The sequence below is a fragment of the Stomoxys calcitrans genome, chromosome 4, assembly GCF_963082655.1.
Source record: "Stomoxys calcitrans chromosome 4, idStoCalc2.1, whole genome shotgun sequence".
Lineage (NCBI taxonomy): Eukaryota > Metazoa > Arthropoda > Insecta > Diptera > Muscidae > Stomoxys > Stomoxys calcitrans.
The window spans coordinates 73480383-73502199 of NC_081555.1; the positions used below are offsets into that span (position 1 = coordinate 73480383).

General features: G+C 36.5%; 1 protein-coding gene across 2 annotated transcripts in view; it reads left to right on the forward strand.

Annotated features, from left to right (window-relative positions):
* The first annotated feature begins 9142 nt into the window (after positions 1-9142).
* The window catches only part of LOC106086291 (myb-like protein P), a 198246-nt gene continuing 185571 nt past the window's right edge, over positions 9143-21817 (forward strand). The window contains exon 1 of one of the 2 annotated variants that reach the window (XM_059366875.1): positions 9143-9660. The gene's annotated coding sequence lies outside the window, so the exon portion shown is untranslated. The remainder of the gene's footprint in view (positions 9661-21817) is intronic. The other variant, XM_059366876.1, reaches the window with a different exon arrangement.

Genomic DNA, 21817 nt, shown 5'->3' on the forward strand with positions numbered 1-21817 from the left:
GTAAAGCTAGCCAAAAGAATAATTGTTGACAGAATTAAACACTGTGGATAAATTAACCCATTTAAGACCACTACCCTTTCTTGAGGTGCAATCGCTTTGAAACTTAATATGTATGTAAATAGTTTTCGGTTCACTGATAAATAAAAGGCTCACTCGGTATTTTTATGTAATATAGTTCCCGAGAAATAGGGGTTTGGAACAAAAATAGGACAGACACTATATTAAATATCTTCTTATATATAAAAATCAGTTTGTGTTTGTTTATTCCGTATAGACTCAAAAATGGCTGAACCGATTACCTTGAAATTTTCACAGATTGTACCGGAAGGAGATATAGTCTGTATAATTTTTTTTATATCGGAATGGGGGCGGACCCTTTCACTTACCCCAAAACTACTACCCCAAAATAAAAGTTGACCGATTGGGACAATATGGGACTTAAAAGGTAGAGTAAAGGAGTGGAGTTCGTATTTAATATTAAAAATTGGGTCCAAGTAACACCAAAACCCACTAAAATAGGATTATTGGATGATTATTACAATATGTGTCTCAAATGAATGGCAGTCGGGAGTAGATGACGAATATGGTTAGGAAGGAGGAATAGGCTTTATAATTTGTTGATATCCGAAAGGGGCGGGCCCTTTTCCGTTACCCCAAAAACACCACCTAAAATCAAAAGTGTACCGATAAGGACATTATGGGTATCAAATGAATGGTATTGAAGAGTAGAACACGAATATGATATTAAAATTACGAATCTGGCATACAAAATCAGATTGAAGTTTTGGGAGCACCCCATAGACTCAAAAACAGCAGAACTGATTTTTTTTCGAAATTTTCACATATTGTGTAGGTTGGGTTGGAAGGAAACATAGGCTATATAATATTTTGATACCGGAAGGAGGGCGCACCCTCTCCCTCACCCGAAAAACACCATACAAAATCAAAAGTGGACCGAATACGAAGTACCCAGCGGACCGCCCAACCCTAAAACTCTCCCAAACAGACACATTGGACGTTCATGTCAATATGGGACTCAAATGAAACATATTCGGGAGTAGATTACGAATATAGCAAAAACAAAATTATAATACGCCCCAAATGGGCGTATTAGCCGATCATGGCTATATGGGACTCAAATAAAAGCAATTTGGGAGTAGCTTATCCCCTTAAAACACCTCAAATAGGTTACTTGACCCATCATGACAATATGGGACTCGATTGAAAGGTATTTGAGAGTAGAAAGGGAATCCAGTTTTGGGGCAAAGTATTTGTGGGTAAGTCCCAAAGCACTTATATCCCGAACATATCAATATGGGTCTCAACTAAAAGGTTTTTGGGAGTAAAGAACGAATTTGGTACCTATACCTATATACCTAACGGAATATCTTCCAGGGTCTGAAGAAGTCAAATCAGTAGATTGACTTATATGGGAACTACATCAGGTTATGGACCGATTCGGACCGTACCTATCGCAATTCTTGGAAATCATAACGGAATATCACATCCAAAATTTGAGCCAAATTTCAAGAAGTCAAATCGGGAGATCGGTTTATATGGGAGCTGTATCTAAATCTGAACCGATATAATCCATTTGCAATCCCCAACTACCTACATCAATATTAAGTATCTGTGTAAAATTTCAAGCGGCTGGCCATAGCGCACAGTTGTTTGAAGCTATAACAAAATCGGCAAAATCGGACAATAATTGCGGCTTGTAAGCAAGAAGTCAAATCGGGAGATAGGTTTATATAGGAACTATATCTGGTTATAGACCGATTTGGACCGTACTTGGCACAGTCATTGAAAGTCATAACAGAACATTATATGCAAAATTTCAGCCAAACCGGACACAAATTGTGGCTTCCAGGGGCTCAAGAAGTTTATATGGTAGCTGTATCTAAATCTGAACCGATATAATCCTTTTGCAATTCCCACCGACCTACATCAATATTAAGTATCTGTGCAAAATTTCAAGGGGCTGGCTTTACGCGTTCGACCGCTATCGTGATTTTGACTGACGGACGGACGGGAGTCGCTAGATCAACTCAGATCGTCGAAACGATCAAGAATATATATACTTTATGGGGTATTAAACGAATATTTCGAAATGTTACAAATGGAATGACTAGATTAGTATACCCCTAACCTATGGTGGTGGGTACAAAAATTTGCCCATGAACATTTCATTAAAGAAGGGGGGCCAACTTCTCACATATCAATGAGTCTTGTCCGATTCAAATTTAAGCTCAATGATAAGGGACCTCATTTTTACATAACATATATGCATGGCATATTATCTCGTAAAAGTCGCCAATATAAGGTGGAGATAACCATCACTTAAAATGTTTTCAATGTTGTCGCCAGGTTTTGAATTCACACGTTTTGGGGTAATTGGTGGACTTGCTTACCTCTACGCTTCAATAATACAAATTCAATATCCACATTCGGGGCGAAATATCCCCATTTCAAAACTCTACCAAAACAGGGCTTATATATCGTCCATTGCGGTAAAGGGCTAAAATAAAAGGCATAAAAGCCTTAACCTTAGCAAGTCCAAAACCCACCCGGGTGGGATCTTTGATTTTCAAACATCAATAACTCAGAGAATATTCATCAAATCGAAAATCGATTTGAAGTCTGCGACTAAATTTGTTCCTCTACATGAAAATAATATTCAAACGCTAACCATGATTTCCCTTAACCTTTGCATTAATTATTTTTCGACTTTTATACGTCATGACCCAAAACCCACCCGGGTGGGATCCTAATTTGCTACAAAATATTTTGTGCTCTACCACATAAAGCTATAGTATTTTATTGAAAAAAGTGAAAATATCATATCGATCCATAAAATAATAAATCCAATGGTACAAACAAATAATTTGTACTTGTGGGATGAAGAATGTGTTGCCATATGGCTAGGCACGTGCTTTTGCCCAACAAATGCAGAAACTGTCTAAGAGAAGTAGTTGGTTGACTTGGGCCAAGTTTCCTTCTTAAAAAACCCCTACTGGAGGGGGGAAGTTGTTGAAGGGGATGTTGTATTTTGCCGTCTCCTTCAATTTTTCTTTCCACAAGTATGAAATTTTGGGATTTAGACCGAAATTTCCTTCAAATTATATAGTTGGTCCAACCGGGTGGGCTTTGGACCACGACGTACTTAAAAATCTTTGGATCTGCGAATGTTAAAGAAGGCAATCCGGAGCTGGCCCGGTTCAGCTAGTAATTGTATAGAATAAAAACCTAAATTTTTTTCAGTTCAGCAGTAATACGTCTTCAATAATGTTGCAGTTTTTTGTAGTTAAAACTGTAGATTTTTTAGGTTAAATAGCAATCACAAATGTTTGTTAAAACAGCAGACCTACGTTTGCTAAAACAGCAGTTATGTCTACTTTCCCATTTTCAAACATATTTGCCATTACGAATAACAAATTTCATTGAGTGTTCCATCGCCATCTTATTTTAACAAAATACATCCTACATAACATAACAAAATACATCCTTACTCAGCCTTTGAAACCGCGGGGGAAAAGGAAGCATTTCTTCCTTCCAAGAATTTGTCTAATTTATTACAATCTAATAAACCAAGCAGAATGGCATTTTCCTTTTTAATATTCATAATAAATTAGAATTAAAAAAAAAAACTCTAAATAGAATTCAGTAAAACTCATTATAACTCATTGGCAAGGTTCTATTTTAAAATTACGTTGAAACGAGAATATGTCGAACACAAGTACCCCCAAAATTGCCTAAACTAAATTCAAATTGATTTCGTCGCATCTCGCCACACATGATTTACAAATTTCTCTCTAATGAAACCGGACTCAGAATCTGATAAGACTTCTTGAGAATTGAATTGCACAACAAGATCAGTGACAAGATCTCACAGCTTGAACAAGTGGTGGTTCGGTTCTTGGTTTGCCCTGTAGAGTGCGGTGGCGGTAAATACTTGCTATGGTGGAGGTGGAGTATGAATCGTATCGAAATAAGTCGGTTGAGAGATACAAACATAACACTTTATGTTTACATATCATGTCCGGCATCTATCATGGCAAAGACGTTGAAAAAAAAACTCCATACCACAGATATTTGTTTAAATATATTTACGCTTCTCTTGAAAATTCTATGAAGCATAATTTCGTTCCCCCGCTCGGCGTGGGAGAGTTCTGCCTAATTGAGTTTAAGATGTTGTATAGACGGATTCTCAAAAAGAAGAAAACCGAAACAAATAAACCAACTTTAACAATAACAAAATCCTACATTCTGGTTTACCACTTGTTGCTGCTTGAGATGGTTGGTTGATTGAAATAATGAATGAATGAATGGATGGATGAATGTATTGTCGGTTAAATGTTAAGCCAACAAAGAAGAAGGTGACACCTAATATAAACAAAGCATTGAAAAATAAACAAACAACCAATAATAAAAGGTAAACATTCAAATGGTGCATAAAACAGATGAGAGCTCTGACTTGTAATTCTCGCTCTCTCTCCGCATATAAAGGGTGATTTTTTTGAGGTTAGGATTTTCATGCATTAGTATTTGACAGATCACGTGGGATTTCAGACATGGTGTCAAAGAGAAAGATGCTCAGTATGTTTTGACATTTCATCATGAATAGACTTACTAACGAGCAACGCTTGCAAATCATTGAATTTTATTACCAAAATCAGTGTTCGGTTCGAAATTTTGACAAATTTTGTTCAGCGATGAGGCTCATTTCTGGTTGAATGGCTACGTAAATAAGCAAAATTGCCGCATTTGGAGTGAAGAGCAACCAGAAGCCGTTCAAGAACTGCCCATGCATCCCGAAAAATGCACTGTTTGGTGTGGTTTGTACGCTGGTGGAATCATTGGACCGTATTTTTTCAAAGATGCTGTTGGACGCAACGTTACGGTGAATGAACACATTTCGAACCGAACACTGATTTTGGTAATAAAATTCAATGATTTGCAAGCGTTGCTCGTAAGTAAGTCTATTCATGATGAAATGTCAAAGCATACTGAGCATCTTTCTCTTTGACACCATGTCTGAAATCCCACGTGATCTGTCAAATACTAATGCATGAAAATCCTAACCTCAAAAAAATCACCCTTTATAAGACCTTGTCTTTTGTGGTGCTCCCCTGTTGTGGGGCTAAGTCCAGGGTTACCACACATATGTTTTTTATCTCTATCAATGTCTTTGAACTAAAAAAGAACACTGAGTTTTCATTATTTCGCAAATCAAGTTTACCTCATGCAGACTCTTGTAATTTAGAATGGTTTGTCGCATTGAAAGATTTCCCTATGTTACTGTTCAATATAGAACTTAAATGAAAAATCTTACGGATCTTTATGAATATAATAATTCAATTAAGGTTCATGACTCATGTCATGTCATGAATAGAATTCTTACTTGATATTAATAGTTACAATGTATTGGGTTGCCCAAAAAGTAATTGCGGATTTTTCATATAGTCGCCGTTGACAAATTTTTTCACAGCTTGTGACTCTGTAATTACATTCTTTCTTCTGTCAGTTATCAGCTGTTACTGTAACTTGCTTTAGAAAAAAAGTGTAAAAAAAGTATTTGATTAAAGTTCGTTCTAAGTTTTATTAAAAATGCATTTACTTTCTTTTAAAAAATCCGCAATTACTTTTTGGGCAACCCAATAACTAATTGTGGGTAATTATGATATGAATAATGCAAATAAACACTTTTTTCGTGTTCAGGCCTAATTAACACAAGATAAATAGGCGACAAAAGGATGAAATGGCTCAATTCATGGTTGCATGATAGTCTGCAATTGCAGCATACATCGTTTGTTGCTTTAAACAAAAAAACATTTTGAGTTTAGTGGAGTAATTGTTTTTATTTAAAATTATTGTGAACTTGTGAATTATGTCCAGATTTTCATCGGTGTCGTTATCTGGGCCCGAATTACCGTATACATGATCGAGTGCGCTTTTAAGACTGGTACTATGTTCGCTTTTCGCGAGATTTTTTTGTAATTACTTTTTTAATAACAGATTTTGAAGCAAAAAAAACTTGCTGATTTCATTCAGTAAAACATTCCCGCATAACTTAGAGATGAATGAGATTTTTGTAGTATTTCAAAAAGTAATAACGAACAACATGCGTTTTCAACTGTGAGAAACGAACATAGTACCAGAATGAGATTTCGTCACGTATCAAATGTATGTATTACCGCACTCGAAAGCTATCGTGTCGAAATTTTTCAAGCTGTTATCGATAATGAGTCGTTAAGTTAAGTCCATAACGATAAGTTTTTTGAACAAAGGAAAGGAATACTCAAGGGGTAAGTAGCATCACCAATAATTGCGATGTTCGCAATTCGATGAATAAAAGCGTCCAACAGCGTCCTAAAGGTTTTTAAATTTCAACTTCAAACACTCAAGAATAATTCAGAATATAAGTGATAGCTCATTCCATAACGCTAACGAGAAAAAAATTCATGAGATATTGAGGAACAATTATTCCACAAAGGCCATATACATATGATCTAATCGAATATGTCATGAAAGAAAGTACAAAAGCAAATGACGACATCGAGGCCTAAAGTTGCAGACCTCTAACCTACGTAGCTTATTTTTCTGAATGGTACTGTAATTCGGACCTGTACAACATAGAGAAAGTGCAAATAGCGCTAAGGACACACAACCCACTAAACAACGAAGACTTAGGTTAAAAAGGAGAACAAGCCTTATATTGTTTACACAAGATTAAATGCCACGTGGACAATTCCAACTTATGCCCGTGCTGCCAGGTGCTTTTCGCAAAAAATCTTCAAAATTAAGAAAAAAAATGCTCAAATATGTGAGAAAAAAAAGTCATAAAATCGTCACTCTCTTGAGTTAGTCTAAATCAATTAAATTGTGCGAGTTTCGAAGGGTGGAAGGCAACAATAATGTTTATCAATACCCTTACTTCAATAACATTGCAGGTGATTAATTTTTCTTAAATATTTTTTCAATAAAAACATAAATATATATTTTTAATGCGTTTTAGCAAGAAAATTAGCTGATTTCATTAATTAGGACATTCCCTTATAACTTATGAAACAATTTCAATAAAAGTATTATTGAAATTTGTGCAGTGTTTCAAAAAAGTAATCGCGGAAGACATGTGCTTTCAATTGTGAAAAACGAACATATTACCAGCCGTGACTCAATTTTAATGATGGAAATATACAAAAATGAGCAACGCGTTAAAGTTATCAAAATCAACATCATCCTATTAAATTTAACCGCCCTTTACAATAAAATAGGGCAATAATGCGGATTTCTTGTACAAAGACAGCAATAAATGATAATTCTTAACTTTATTTGAGATCAATTTCAATACAAATAAATCCCGATAAAAGATCATCAACTTTTAAAGGGGCTCAAATCGAAAATCGATAAGCGTCAAAGTGCCAAATTTTGGTTAAAAAATCGTAGAAATGACGTAAAATCGTCATGTCTGGCTTATGCTAGAGTGTATACACAAACCAAATTGAAAACTAGTAACAAGCCGATTGAACCAAAAACAACTCTTGCTGCTCACTGCAGCCCTACAGGACACAATCCAAATTTTAGAGAAGTTCACTTATTGGGGCAAGAAAAAAAACGCATAAAATTCAGAAAAATGCATGAATCGATAGAACGGTCCATATAATTTAATGTTTGAAGATTATTTTATGCATCCGACCGTGACTGCGCCTCAAATGGTCCATATGCTAAGTCCAATTTTGACATACTCTTTCAAACATTTCGGTCGGTACCTCACGAATAAATGCTTCAATGTTGTCATCCATTGCGTCATTTGAAAAGGGCTTGTGTGTATAGACATGAACTTTAACATAGTCCCACAAAAAATAGTCTAAAGGAATTAAAGGTCCCGAACGCGAAATAAAATGTTCACCGAACTCGCCTCTCAATAAGTGAGATGGGGCATGGGGCACCATCTTGTTGAACCGACATGTTATGCAAGTCAAGCTCTTGCATTTTGGGCAAAAAAAAGTTGAATATCATCTCACGATAGCGCTCACCATTCAAAGTTACTTTACGATTCGCATCATCTTTGAAGAAGTACGATCCAATGATGCCACCAGCCTATAAACCGCACCAAACTGTGACTTTTTCTGGATGCATTGGTAGCTCATGCAATGCTTCTGCCTTATCTACACTCCAAATTCGACAATTCTGCTTATTTGCGTACACATTGAGCCAAAAATGAGCTTCGTCGCTGATCGACAAGAAGCGCGCTTTGAATTTTCCTAATAATTTGCAAGCATTGTTCGTTTGTAAGACGATTCCTGGTTGACTTAAAGACCAAACTGAAGTTGTTTGACAGTGAAACCTAACATGAAACGTGCGTGAGCTGTTTAAACCAGTTTTCCCAAAAAATAATGGCTAAAAAATCATCTTTATTTGAACAGCTATTGTTGATATAAAAAAGAGATACAAAAAATTAAGCCAGTTAATTAATTTTGAACTCTTAAAATCAAATTTGTCGGAATAATCTTCATTCCGATTCGATAGAACTAATTGGCAACACTAATAGTTTAGAGTGTTCTCTGTTTGTGAATTACATTAGCCCCAAACAACATGGGCCAACACATTCTCTCACAGTTAGACAGTTATTTATTCAAGTCATCTCTTCCTCTCTCAGTAGTTTTTCATTTAAATTGATTTTACGTTACTTTTAAGAGTATTGTCGTAGTTGTCGGCGTTGTTTATTTATTTTGTTTTGCTCCTATAACAACCGTAAGTCAAATCTTAAGACAGGCTCCCCCAAATTGAAGTTTGTTGCGTTTGTCAGCGTTTTTGAGTTGCTTTGCGCTGATGTTGGCGTCGTCTTAAACGTCACCGTACACAACGGCGTCGTAGAGCCGATGTTGGCGTCTACTTGGAGCCTGTTTTGTAAGTTGATATTTTTTCTTGTGTAGTGCCGTCGATCGATCGGTGGTAGTCAAGCATTTGTTCCCCCACCGACCGAGCCAACCAGAGTTTCTATCATCCTCAACATCTCCTTGTTTATGGTGTCGATTCTACCACCACGGTTATTGTTTGTGGTTTGTTTCTTGGGATACCACAGACCACCTCACTATGTGTGCCGCAGCATTCATGTGAGCTAGTTGGCGCTGGCAGCGCTGCTTGTGCAATTGGCCAAAGCTCTTGACTTTGTCAGCATTTTGGTGAGGTCTTTTACGACAGTCAAGTGTTGGCGGTCGTGCAATAAAGTCGTGCAAAATCATCGCCTTTAGTTTTTTGTGTTTGTTTGTGTTGTGTCTCCAGATTTATTATCAAACTAACAGTTGTTTGCAATGTTTGAGAAATCAAATACCGATATTTTTTGTTTGATTTAAATTAATGGCTTACATTTTATGATTAAAATTTTATTGCATCCATGTTTATGGACAACTAAGGAGAGAAACAGTGAATTATTTTACATGTTGTATAACACAAGATAAAATCTATGCATCTTTGATGTTGAGTGAATTTTAATAAGAAATCTCCATTAATTCGTGATTTAAGAAATTTTGTTATTCAAAAAAAGGAATATTAAGCAATACAAATAATATAAAAAAATAAGAAAACTCAAACTGGAATTAAAAACATAACTTCTGTGTTCCACAATTCTATTGGATTATATTTGTCTTTTTTTTAAAGGTAAGTTACATTGTTTGAATTGTTGAATTTTTTAAATTTACTAATCAGGACAAAATACATACATTTTTAAGACAATTATATCAATGAAGCTTTTTTTAAGATTTGTCGAGTTCTTGTCCCAGTATCTCCTTTTAGGCAAACAAAGGAAAGGAATTGCTATGTTATTGGAGCTATATCATGTTAAGGTCCGATTCGGACCATAATTTAAAATTTCAGCCAAATCGAATAAGGAATTAGCCCTTTAGGGGCTCAAAAAGTAAAATAGGGAGATCGTTCATAGGGGAGCTGCTTTAGGTTATAGTACGATTCAGACTATATTCGACACGTATGTTGAAGGTCATGGGAGAAGCCGTTGTATAAAATTTCATCCAAATCCGATAATAACACACACAGTTGTTAAATATCATAACGAAACACGTCGTGCTAAATTTCAGCGAAATCGGATAGGATTTGCGACCTCTAAAGGCTCATGAAGTCAAAACCCCAGATCGGTTTATATGACAGCTATATCAGGTTATGCATCGATTTTATCCGTACTTAGCACAGTAGCTGGAAAAAATAAAACACCTCATGCAAAATTTCAGCCAAATCGGATAAGAATTGCGCCCTCTAGAGGATCAGAAGTCAAGACCCCAGATCGGTTTATTTGACAGCTACATCAGGTTATAGACCGATTTCAACCATATTAGCACAGTTGTTGGAAATCATAACAAAACACCTTATGCAAAATTTCAGCCATATCGGACTAGAATTGGGCCATCTAGAAGCTCAGAAGTCAAGACCCAAGATCGGTTTATAGCGAAGCTATATTAAAACATGGACCGATTTGGCCCATTTACAATTCCAGCCGACCTACACTAATAAAAAGTATTTGTGCAAAATTTCAAGCGCCTAGCTTTACTCCTTTAAAGTTAGAGTGACGGACGGACATGTCTAGATCGACATAAAATGTCATGACGATCAAGAATATATATATATATACTTTATGGGGTCTGAGACGAATATTTCGAAGATGACGAAATTAGTAAACTCCCAACCTATGGTGGAGGGTATAAAAACTGTTAAAAACGGGCTATGTTCGGCCGACCGATTCTTGGGAACCCATCACCATGGATTGTGCTATAAGTCTTAAATCTTTTATGAATGATCTAAATTTTTGCTCCGAGTCAAGTCTGGTCCAAATGTATCTATAAGAGTTTAGCAGGAGAATATTCCGTTTGCTGAAAGCGCAAAACATCTGTTATGCTGGACAGAAAACTGAACTTCAAATCGAAACTTTTAGAAACGGCGAAAAAACAAACTCGTGTTCTATAAATTCATCTACAACGGGGCTATTGGCAAACCGCATGTCATGAAATATACTGCAGTTATCAGATCTATGATATCTTATGATTTTATTGTCTGGTGGACGATAAGAGAGATTTCTCTTTGGTTTAGCATCAGCTACGGGCATTGTGTTATCCTGGACACATTTTTCGATATCCCAGGCCAGACAGTGGGGTATTTATGAATAATATTAAGATTGGAATAAATTGACTGATATTTAGAATTAGCTCCCATACATACCTTTCGTCTGATACGCACTACTATGACCTTAGAACCCTCAATTTGGCTCCGATCTCTTCAAAATTAAGCTTAAAACATGTCACAATATGTGCGCAAGTCATTCTCATCGATTCAGATTTAGATATATTTTATCTAATATGTGCTTTGAAGGCTGTATATATTTGATATGTGTATTGGGAACACTATTACATAATTCGTAGCAATTACTATCAAATAGTGAGTTAGACCCCGTTTACACTGCTCTCTAAATCCAGATTTAATGGCCCGATCATATGCTTTCCCCTTATAAAATCAGCTGATGAGAGTTTTAAATCCGGATTTAATCAGCAGTATAAACGGGGTTTTAGTTCACATATAAAACTACTCATATAAGTTAAATATTTCGAGGAGGTTGCTTGAAGATTTTTCGTAGTGGAGCAAGATTTTTGTAGGTTGCTTAATTACTGAAGTTGAAGGTTCTATTTGGTTTGACAGTTTTTTTAAGGAACTGCCAAATAAGCCTATTTTAAGGCTTCATTTAGTTTTGTGAATAAGGACGTACATGAACATTAAGGCAAAATTATATTGTAAAAACTTTTTTACAAAGAGATTTCGCCCAACGGCATGAATTTCGAAGTTATTTAAGTTATTGGTTATTTAATTACAATTGATCTATTTTCATGCCCATCACCGAATGAAGGAGATGTATTCATTTTGTCACTCCGTTTGCAACACATCGAAATATCAATAACATTTCCGACCCTATAAAGTGTATGTATTCTTGATGGACATAATATTCTTAGACAATCTACCCATGTTGACCCGTCTGTCTGTTGTAATCACACTACAGTCTTTAAAAATGGAGATATTGTGCTGAAACTTTACACAGATTTTTTTCTCCATAGGCAGGTTGAGTTCAAGGATGGGCTATATCGCATTTATTGGGTTGCCCAAAAAGTAATTGCGGATTTTTTTAAAAGAAAGTAAATGCATTTTTAATAAAACTTAGAATGAACTTTAATCAAATATTCTTTTTTTACACTTTTTTTCTAAAGCAAGCTAAAAGTAGCAGCTGATAACTGACAGAAGAAAGAATGCAATTACAGAGTCAGAAGCTGTGAAAAAATTTGTCAACGCCGACTATATGAAAAATCCGCAATTACTTTTTGGGCAACCCAATATATAGACCAAATTTATTGTTTTATTTTGTGAAAATTTGTCATACAGAGTTTTGGCTGGAATGGCTCAGATTGGTCGACATTTAGATATTGTTGCTATATGTACCGATCTCCCAATTTAAAGTCTTTGGCCATAAAAGGTGCATTTATTATCCAATTGCGCTGAAACTCGCCACAGTGAATTGTTTATGTACCCTCAATAGCCATACAAAATAGGGTCCACATCGGTCAATATTGATATAGCCCCCACAAAGACCAATCTTCTTGGGACCCTTGATAACTGTATCCAACATGACTCAGATCGAAAATATCTTGATATAGCCCCCACATAGACCGATCTGTCGATTTAAGGTCTAATGCCCTTAAAAGCCGGCACTGAGCGCTGTGGTAAGGCTTTCTTCGTCATCACAGAGTATGGTTCAGATTGGACCATATTTGGATATACAATAGCTGTCATATACACCAAACTTCCAATTTATGGTCCTTTACCAATACATTTATTACCCGATTTTGTTGAATTTTGGAACAAAAAGTTGTGTAAGATCCTCGACGTTCGTGATGGCTTTGGCCTAGATCACACCATAATTCGATATAGTCGCTTCGAGTTCATAAATGGTTTTTTCAAACTGAATTTTGCCGAAATATGGCAAAACTATAACCTGAAGAGGTGGGTATCCTAAACTCGGCCCGGTCGGTCTTAATACCTCTTTTTATATTCACCACCGAAGGATGGGGGTATATTCATTTTGTCATTCCGTTTGCAACACATCGAAATATCCATTTCCGACTCTATGAAGTATATATAAAATCTAAGACGATCTAGCCATGTCCGTCCGTCTGTCTGTTGAAATCACGCTACAGACTTTAAAAATAGAGATATTGAGCTGAAACTTTGCACAGATTCTTTTTTTTTTTGTCCATAAGCAGGTTAAGTTCGAAGATGGGCTATATCGGACTATATTTTGATATAGCTCCCATATAGACCGATCCGCCGATTTATGGTCTTAGGCCCATAAAAGTCACATTTATTATTCGATTTTGCTGAAATTTGGGACAGTGAGTTGCGTTAAGCCCTTCGACATCGTTCTGCAATTTGGCCCAGATCGGTCCAGATTTGGATATAGCTGCCATATATACTGATCCGCCGATTTAAGGTCTTAGGCCCATAAAAGCTACATTTATTATCCGATTTTGCTGAAATTTAGGACAGTGAGTTGTGTTGAGCCCTTCGATATCCCTCTTCAATTTGACCCAGATCGGTCCACATTTGGATATAGTTGCCATATAGATCGATCTCTCGATTTAAAGTTTTGGGCCCATAAAAGGCGCATTTATTGTAAGATGTCGCCGAAATTTGAGACAGTGAATTAATTTAAGTCCCTCGACATACTTCTGCAATATGGCACAGATCGATTCATATTTGGATATAGCCGCCATATAGACCGATCTCTCGATTTAAGGTTTTGGCCCCATAAAAGGCGCATTTATTGCCCGATGTCGCCGAAATTTGGGATAGTGAGTTGTGTTAGGCTCTTCGACATTTTTCTACAACTTGGCCCAAATCGGTCCAGACTTGGATATAGCTGCCATATAGACCGATATCTTGATTTGAAGTCTTGGCCCCATAAAGAGCGCATTTATAATCCGATTTCACAGAAATTTGACGCAGTGACTTATGTTAGACTTTTCGATATCCGTGTTGTTTATGGTTCAGATCGGTTTATTTTTAGATATAGCTACATAAAAGACCAATAATTTGTTATACACAATGGACAACGCCTTGTTGAATTTGTTGCAAATCGGCACATATTTCGATATAGCTGCTATGGGGCATAAGGTATGCATTTTCCACCGGATTTTGGCGAAAGGTGGTTTACATATATACCCGTGGTGGTGGGTATCCAAAGTTCGGCCCGGCCGAACTTAACTCCTTTATACTTGTTACTTGTTAAATTTGTATCGGGCAGTATTCATTGTTCGTTACCGGAATTTTTGTGGGCAACTTTTTAGTTTGGAATATTGGATATGAATTGTGTCCTCTAGGGGTAAATAAAAATGTATTGAAAGAGCTATTCATATGCGAGATGTTTTTTCTGAAAAAGGTCCGATTTATTGAATGTCTATTCTATTCTGACCAATATTTCAAACAGTGAATATTATTCGATCCTATGCTAAATGTGCTTTCGTGAGCAGGACTTAGATAATAAAAATGTATGGTAATATAGGGTCTCAGTTCAGTATTATATTGTTCCTCCATGTAAGTTGGTGTTTATATTACAACTCGTCTTGAGATAGAAATCCCAGAAATTTGAAAAGATTTTTGTCATATGTTGTATTCTAAAGGGTGATTTTTTTGAGGTTAGGATTTTCATGCATTAGTATTTGACAGATCACGTGGGATTTCAGACATGGTGTCAAAGAGAAAGATGCTCAGTATGCTTTGACATTTCATCATGAATAGACTTACTAACGAGCAACGCTTGCAAATCATTGAATTTTATTACCAAAATCAGTGTTCGGTTCGAAATGTGTTCATTCACCGTTCAGCGATGAGGCTCATTTCTGGTTGAATGGCTACGTAAATAAGCAAAATTGCCGCATTTGGAGTGAAGAGCAACCAGAAGCCGTTCAAGAACTGCCCATGCATCCCGAAAAATGCACTGTTTGGTGTGGTTTGTACGCTGGTGGAATCATTGGACCGTATTTTTTCAAAGATGCTGTTGGACGCAACGTTACGGTGAATGAACACATTTCGAACCGAACACTGATTTTGGTAATAAAATTCAATGATTTGCAAGCGTTGCTCGTAAGTAAGTCTATTCATGATGAAATGTCAAAGCATACTGAGCATCTTTCTCTTTGACACCATGTCTGAAATCCCACGTGATCTGTCAAATACTAATGCATGAAAATCCTAACCTCAAAAAAATCACCCTTTATTTATAGAATAGACTTATGGTATGTTGTTAAATTTGCGGTTCAATATTCCCATATGCTCACGTCAGAACTTATCTTGAGATGAGTTTCCCAAAAATTGCATCGAAAATTAGGTACTATGACTGTCATGTCATTAAAGTGCCGTTTCCACCAAGACATTTGGATTGGATTTTTTCTACTTGCTCATTCATTAAATTTGTTAGAAATTCAAACATTTTCCTAATTCAAAATATATGTCAATTAATTTGGTTGTGTGTGAAGCCGTGGCTAAGCCCACTCATTGTTCATTTTATTCCCGTTCAGCAGTTTGGATACCAGTTAAAAAAAGATAACCTAAAAACTTCTTTACCTGGAGCCAAAGCTCCTCATCTTTTCAATGACTTCAATGGTGATGTGAAAATGAAACTTGGTTTATGTTTTTTTTGGGCATTTTGTTCAATTCACGCTTTAGCGACTTAAGTGATACTCGATGTACGTACGTGAAGGGGAGTTGGATACAGAAAACAATCGCAAAATTCCAATAAAGCAGACATCAAATTCGTTTGCTTTTAGTATCCCAACACACTAAGAAACTCCAAAGAGACAAGCAAAAAATCTAATTGAAAAGAAAACAGAATGATTTGGATTTGGAGGGAATCTAAACATGTTTCTTTTTTGGCCTAAAGGCTTATTACGAACTGGCACAGAGTAGATTCGAAAATGAATAGCGACTGTCCGTTTAGTGGTTTCTCCTCATTTTCAGTCTTCTTTCAGCGAGTAAGGGGTATGGAGCTAAGACATTAAGAAATTCCCTGTCAAGAATTGTTTTTGAAAGTTCATTCCCGTTCTTTGTTATTTTTTTGCAAAGTTAACGCTTAATTTTATTAATGGAGGTAAGTTTGGCGTGTTCTGTATGGATTTAACAAAAAAATTGTATAGACTTATAAAGCAACAAATATGCCATTCAACTGGGAGGCTTTTGTCTAGTATATTTTTAGGTAATTAGTTGGAGAAGTTTCCCGAAAAGGTGATATACATATATATTTATACCCTACACTATTACTTCAAAGGGTATGATAATAACTTAGTGCATTTGTCTGTAATACCCATAAGCAAGAAAGACAGATCCATCGATAAGCATATGGATCGACTCAGAATTCGGTCTAATTGTTTGTCCATGAAAATTTGTGTGCAAAGTACATACATTTTCATCCGATCATCTTCGATTTTTGGCACTTTTTGGCAAACAGGTCAGCTGACATTAAGTGTTCCCGATTCAAAGGACCAATTTTTTGTGTTTGAAAATATTTTTTATTGATTTAAATGATAAGAACTTGTGGACCACCTTTTGCCTTAATTATTGCTTTGAGTCAGTCAAAAAACGAGGTGCAAGCTGCACGAATGTAATTTGCCGGCATTTTGGCCCATTTCCTTTCAAAGGTTTTTCTTCAGCGTATCCATACTGGATTATTTTTCAGTGCTTACCTTGATATTTAAAATGATCCTTGCTCTCTAAAATGACCCAAATAGAAAAGTCCATCGGATTGACATCTAGCGAATTGGATAGCTACTATTAGGACGAAATGAAGTGAGGAACATGATTTTTAACCCTTTCTATATCCACCAACGAAGGATGGGGGTGTATTCATTTCGTCATTCCGTTTGCAACACATCGAAATATCCTTTTCCGACCCTATAAAGTATATATGTTCTTGATCAGCGATCTAGCCATGTTCGTCCGTCTGCCCGTCTGGCAGTTGAAATCACGCTACAGTCTTTAAAAATAGAGATATTGAGCTGAAACTTTTCACAGATTCTTTTTTTTTGTTTATATATAGGTAAAGTTCGAAGATGGGCTATATCGGACTATATCTTGATATAGCCCCCATATAGACCGATCCGCCGATTACGGGTCTTAGGCCCATAAAAGTCACATTTATTATCCGATTTTGCCGAAATTTGGGACAGTGAGTTGCGTTAAGCCCTTCGACATCCTTCTTCATTTTGGTCCAAATCGGTCCAGATTTGGATGTAGCTGTCATATAGACCGATCTCTCGATTTAAGGTCTTAGGCCCATAAAAGTCACATTTATTATCCGGTTTTGCCGAAATTTGGGACAGTGAGTTGCGTTAAGCCCTTCGACATCCTTCTTCAATTTGGCCCAGATCGGTCCAGATTTGAATATAGCTGTCGTATAGACCGATCTCTCGATTTAAGGTCTTGGGCCCATAAAAGATGCATTTATTGTCCGATTTCGCCGAAATTTGGGACAGTGAGTTAACCTAGGAGTTAAGTTAGGAGGCCTGGAGGTCACCGTAGAGCCGAGGTTAGCATGACCGCCTATGAAGCTGAACGCCTGGACTCGAATCCTGTCGAGACCATCAGAAAAAATTTTCAGCGGTGGTTTTCGCTCCTAATGCTGGCAACATTTGTGAGGTACTATGCCAAGTAAAACTTTTCTCCAAAGAGTTGTTGCACTGCGGAACGCCGTTCAGACTCGGCTTTAAAAAGTGGGCCTCTTATCATTGAGCTTAAACTTGAATCGGACTGTACTCATTAATAAGTGAGAAGTTTGCCCCTGTTCCTTAGTGGAATGTTTATGGGCGAAATTTGCAAAAAATTAGCAATTAAGTTAGGGCCTTCCACATCCTCCTTCAATTTGGTCCAGATTTGGATATAGCTGCCATATAGATTTGAATATAGATGCCGATCTCTCGATTTAAAGTCTTGGCCCCATAGAAGGCGCATTTTTTTCCGATTTCACTGAAATTTGGGACAGTGAGTTGTGTTAGGCTCCTCGACATTTTTCTGCAATTTGACTCAGATCAAATTGCATATAGGATGTAGCTGCCATATAGACCGATATCCCGATTTAAGGTCTTGGGCCCATAAATGGCGCATTTATTGTCCGATTTCGTCGAAATTTGGGACAGTGAGTTGTGTTAGGTTTCTCGACATTCTTCTGCAATTCGGTCTAGATCGGTCCAAATTTGGATATAGTTGCCATATAGACCGATCTCTCGATTAGAGTTCTGGCCCCATAGAAAGCGCATTTTTAATCCTATTTCGCGGAAATTTGACAAGTGACTTATGTCAGGCTTTTCGATATCCGTGTCGTTTATGATTCAGATTGGTCTATATTTGTATATAGCTATAAAAAAAAACAATATTTTGTTCTACGAAATTGAAAAATGACTTGTAAATATTTATTAGACCACTCGATGTTCGTGCCGTATCTGGTCCAAATCGGACCATATTTCGATATAGCTGCTATGGGGGCATAAAATATGCATTTTTCACCGGACTATATATACCCGAGGGGGTGGGTATCCAAAGTTCGGCCCGGCCGAACTTAACGCCTTTTCACTTGTTTATTTTACACGTGCTTTATGTAAGTGTGTTGAGTCTCGTAAGTATGTCCATGGTCTACGACCGGATTATTTACTAGCCCACAGCTCCAAAGCTTTTCCTTCCAAAAGGTTGTCCCGATAACAAGACACATTTACTTTGGCACCAGACTCTATGATAACGATTTTAGAACGGTCATCGGCGATCACATCTGCCCAGCCATATGTTGGTCGTATGTGGGCCCGGTTAAGAAAACACGAAAATTTTTGGATTCGTAAAACTTAAGCATGCCCGATGTTGCGTATATGCAACATTGCGTCTAAGTACCGCTATTTTATATATTTTCTTTGATTCTTTCGGGAATATATAGCCGCATGTATTGTTTAGGCTTACAGCTGATAAGTTGGTAGTCTATTGTGCACGGGTTCAGTTAGTAGCTATTATCCCGAGAGCGAAGTTGACAAATTTGTTTTGCAAAAAAACGTTGTTTTATAAGTGTTAAAAAAATGAATATATTTAATTCATCTTAAAACCAAGTTAATTAAGAAAGGTAAATGAGTAATTAAAAAGGAGTGCAAATATTATTTAGTTCGTCTGCAATTATTTTGTAAATGTAGTGTTGCGTATATGCAACATTAGTCAGTTGAGGTAATTTTCAAAAAATTAAAAACTTACCAAGAATAAAAACTTCTTTAGCCCCTAGAGGGCGCATTTCTTATCCATCTGTTGATATATCAAATGCGATTCAAGGTGTCATATGCGATCCAAGGTGGTGTGTATATAAGATTCGGTCCGGCCGAACTAAACTCGCTTTTACTTGTTTTCTGATGTTCTCGCCAGGATTCGAACCCAGGCCTTCAGCGTAATAGGCGGACATGCTAATCTCTGCGCTACGGTGGCCTCCCATAGTGCCCATAGTGTACTGGTGAAGAGCCTGCAAAATCCATACGATTTGATGGTAATAATCATTGGCCGGAATGTAGAAAAAGGGGCAGATTTAGTACACCCATAAAAATTAGTCTGAGTAAAATTAAAAGATAAGATGGAATATAAAAATGTTTGAAATATTTATGTCATTTTTGTTCTTTTTATCTTTTTAACATTTGAAAACAGCATAATGAGTTTGCTGTTTTAGCAATAGATTACTGCTCTCCCATTTTAAGAAGACTTTTTGCTGTTACAGCAAACATTTATGCTGTTTTCACTAACAAATTTCTCTGAGTGTATGCAAAACTGGGTTTCCAAGTTGTAAATGCAGCAAATGCATTGTGCACTTGTACTCCAATAGCCAAGAAAATTGTTTTGTATCCTATTATACATAAATTGAAATAATAAAATAAATAATTGGCAATTGAAAATAATTTAACTTGTATTAAACTTTAACACCATTGCCTAATGTTGGATATACGCAGCATCCTGTAGCTCTTGAACCAGTGCACCTAGGATATTGAATTTTGTTTTTCAGTTGATATTGAGGTTTGCTCTATCACGTATGTCCACTCAAAATAATTTTAGCCACGCCCATTATAATCCGGGCATGAGAGGGCTAATGTATATATTTGATAAAAACATTGTCCATTTGTTTATATTCCATATGGTTGTCATAAACTAGTCTCCCGATCTCACTTTTTGAGCGCCTAAAATTCAATTATTGTCTGATTGGGTTGAAATTTGGAATGGAATGTGATCTCACCTAAACCAAATATTGTTCGGATGGGTATATGAAACATGTAAGGTAAGACAAAAGTCGGGCGGTATCGACTATATAATACCCCACACCTCCCCCATAAGTGACAACTGGGCGATATCTGTAATGTTCGTAATGTAAATATCTAAATCTGAACCGATTACTTCCAGTTTCAATAGGTTTCGTCTGTAAGCCTAGTACTGACTTCATTTGCAGCGAAAATGCCTATTAAATTATTGCGAAATCCGACGGACTCTATTCTTTGCCAGAACATAAACAAAAGTCTAACAACAACACACAACAAAGATAACTTCATTGAAACAGAGTTGCTTCGTGCCCATTTCGTGAGCATTTTATTACATTGGCAATTGACTGAAGCGAAATTTGTATTGGCGCAGCGACATGTTGCACCTATTTTGCTTATAGAACTCAGTACCACTCCTTCGAAATGTGTTCGCACCATTTTTTTCATCACAATTTTTTTATGCGTTTTGACAGATGTTCGGCCGAAAAGTCGAAGTCAGTACTAGGCTTTAGGCCAAAAAAAAAATCCTTGCTAAAACTGAAGATGATTGGATGAAAATTTTGATTTCTATTTCAGAGAAAAAATTAGGATGGACAGACAGACGGATAAACAGACAGACAGTGGTGATGTACCACAGTTGTGGTGTAGGTTATAAAACTGTAAAAAAATTTTGAAATATTTTATGCATGTAAAGGACTATTTGGTGTACTCATGTATCACAGTTGTGGTGTAGGTTATAAAACCCTAAAAAAATTTTAACATACGCGTAGTTATAGCGGCAATCCATAGTAATATCATTGGATGACTATACGAACCATATGGCTTGGAAATGGAGCTGGCCAACTATATATGGCACTATCGATAATATCGATTTTTGCGTCAATATCGTACAGTTTTTTTTAAAAAAATTATTGGATTAACCAACAATTCCATAATTCATAAGCAAAACATAAGGTTTTTAATAGAAAGCCTTCAAAATTAATATAAAATAACAAAATGATACGAATTTGCTCATTTTGTAAAATCCGTCAATATAAGATTAGGAAAACAGTATTCGATAAGTCGAGTACTGAAATATAGGATGATTTTTTTTTGGCAACACTGGTTTAAACAGCTCACTCACCTTTCGTGTTTTGTTTCACTGTCAAACATCTTCAGTTTGGTGCGGTTTATAAGCTGGAGGCATCATTGGACCGTAGTTCTTCAAAAATGATTCGAATCGTAAAGTAACAGCGAATGGTGATCGCTATCGTGAGGTGATATCCAATTTTTTGCCCAAAATGCAAGAGCTTGACTTGCATGACATGACACAGCACGCGTAACAATGGACTTATTGAGAGGCGAGTTCAGTGAACATTTTATTTTATGTTCGGGACCGGTTAATTGGCCTAGATCGTTCGATTTAATGCCTAAAGACTACTTTTTGTGGTGTTAAAGCTCATGTCTATACAAAAAAG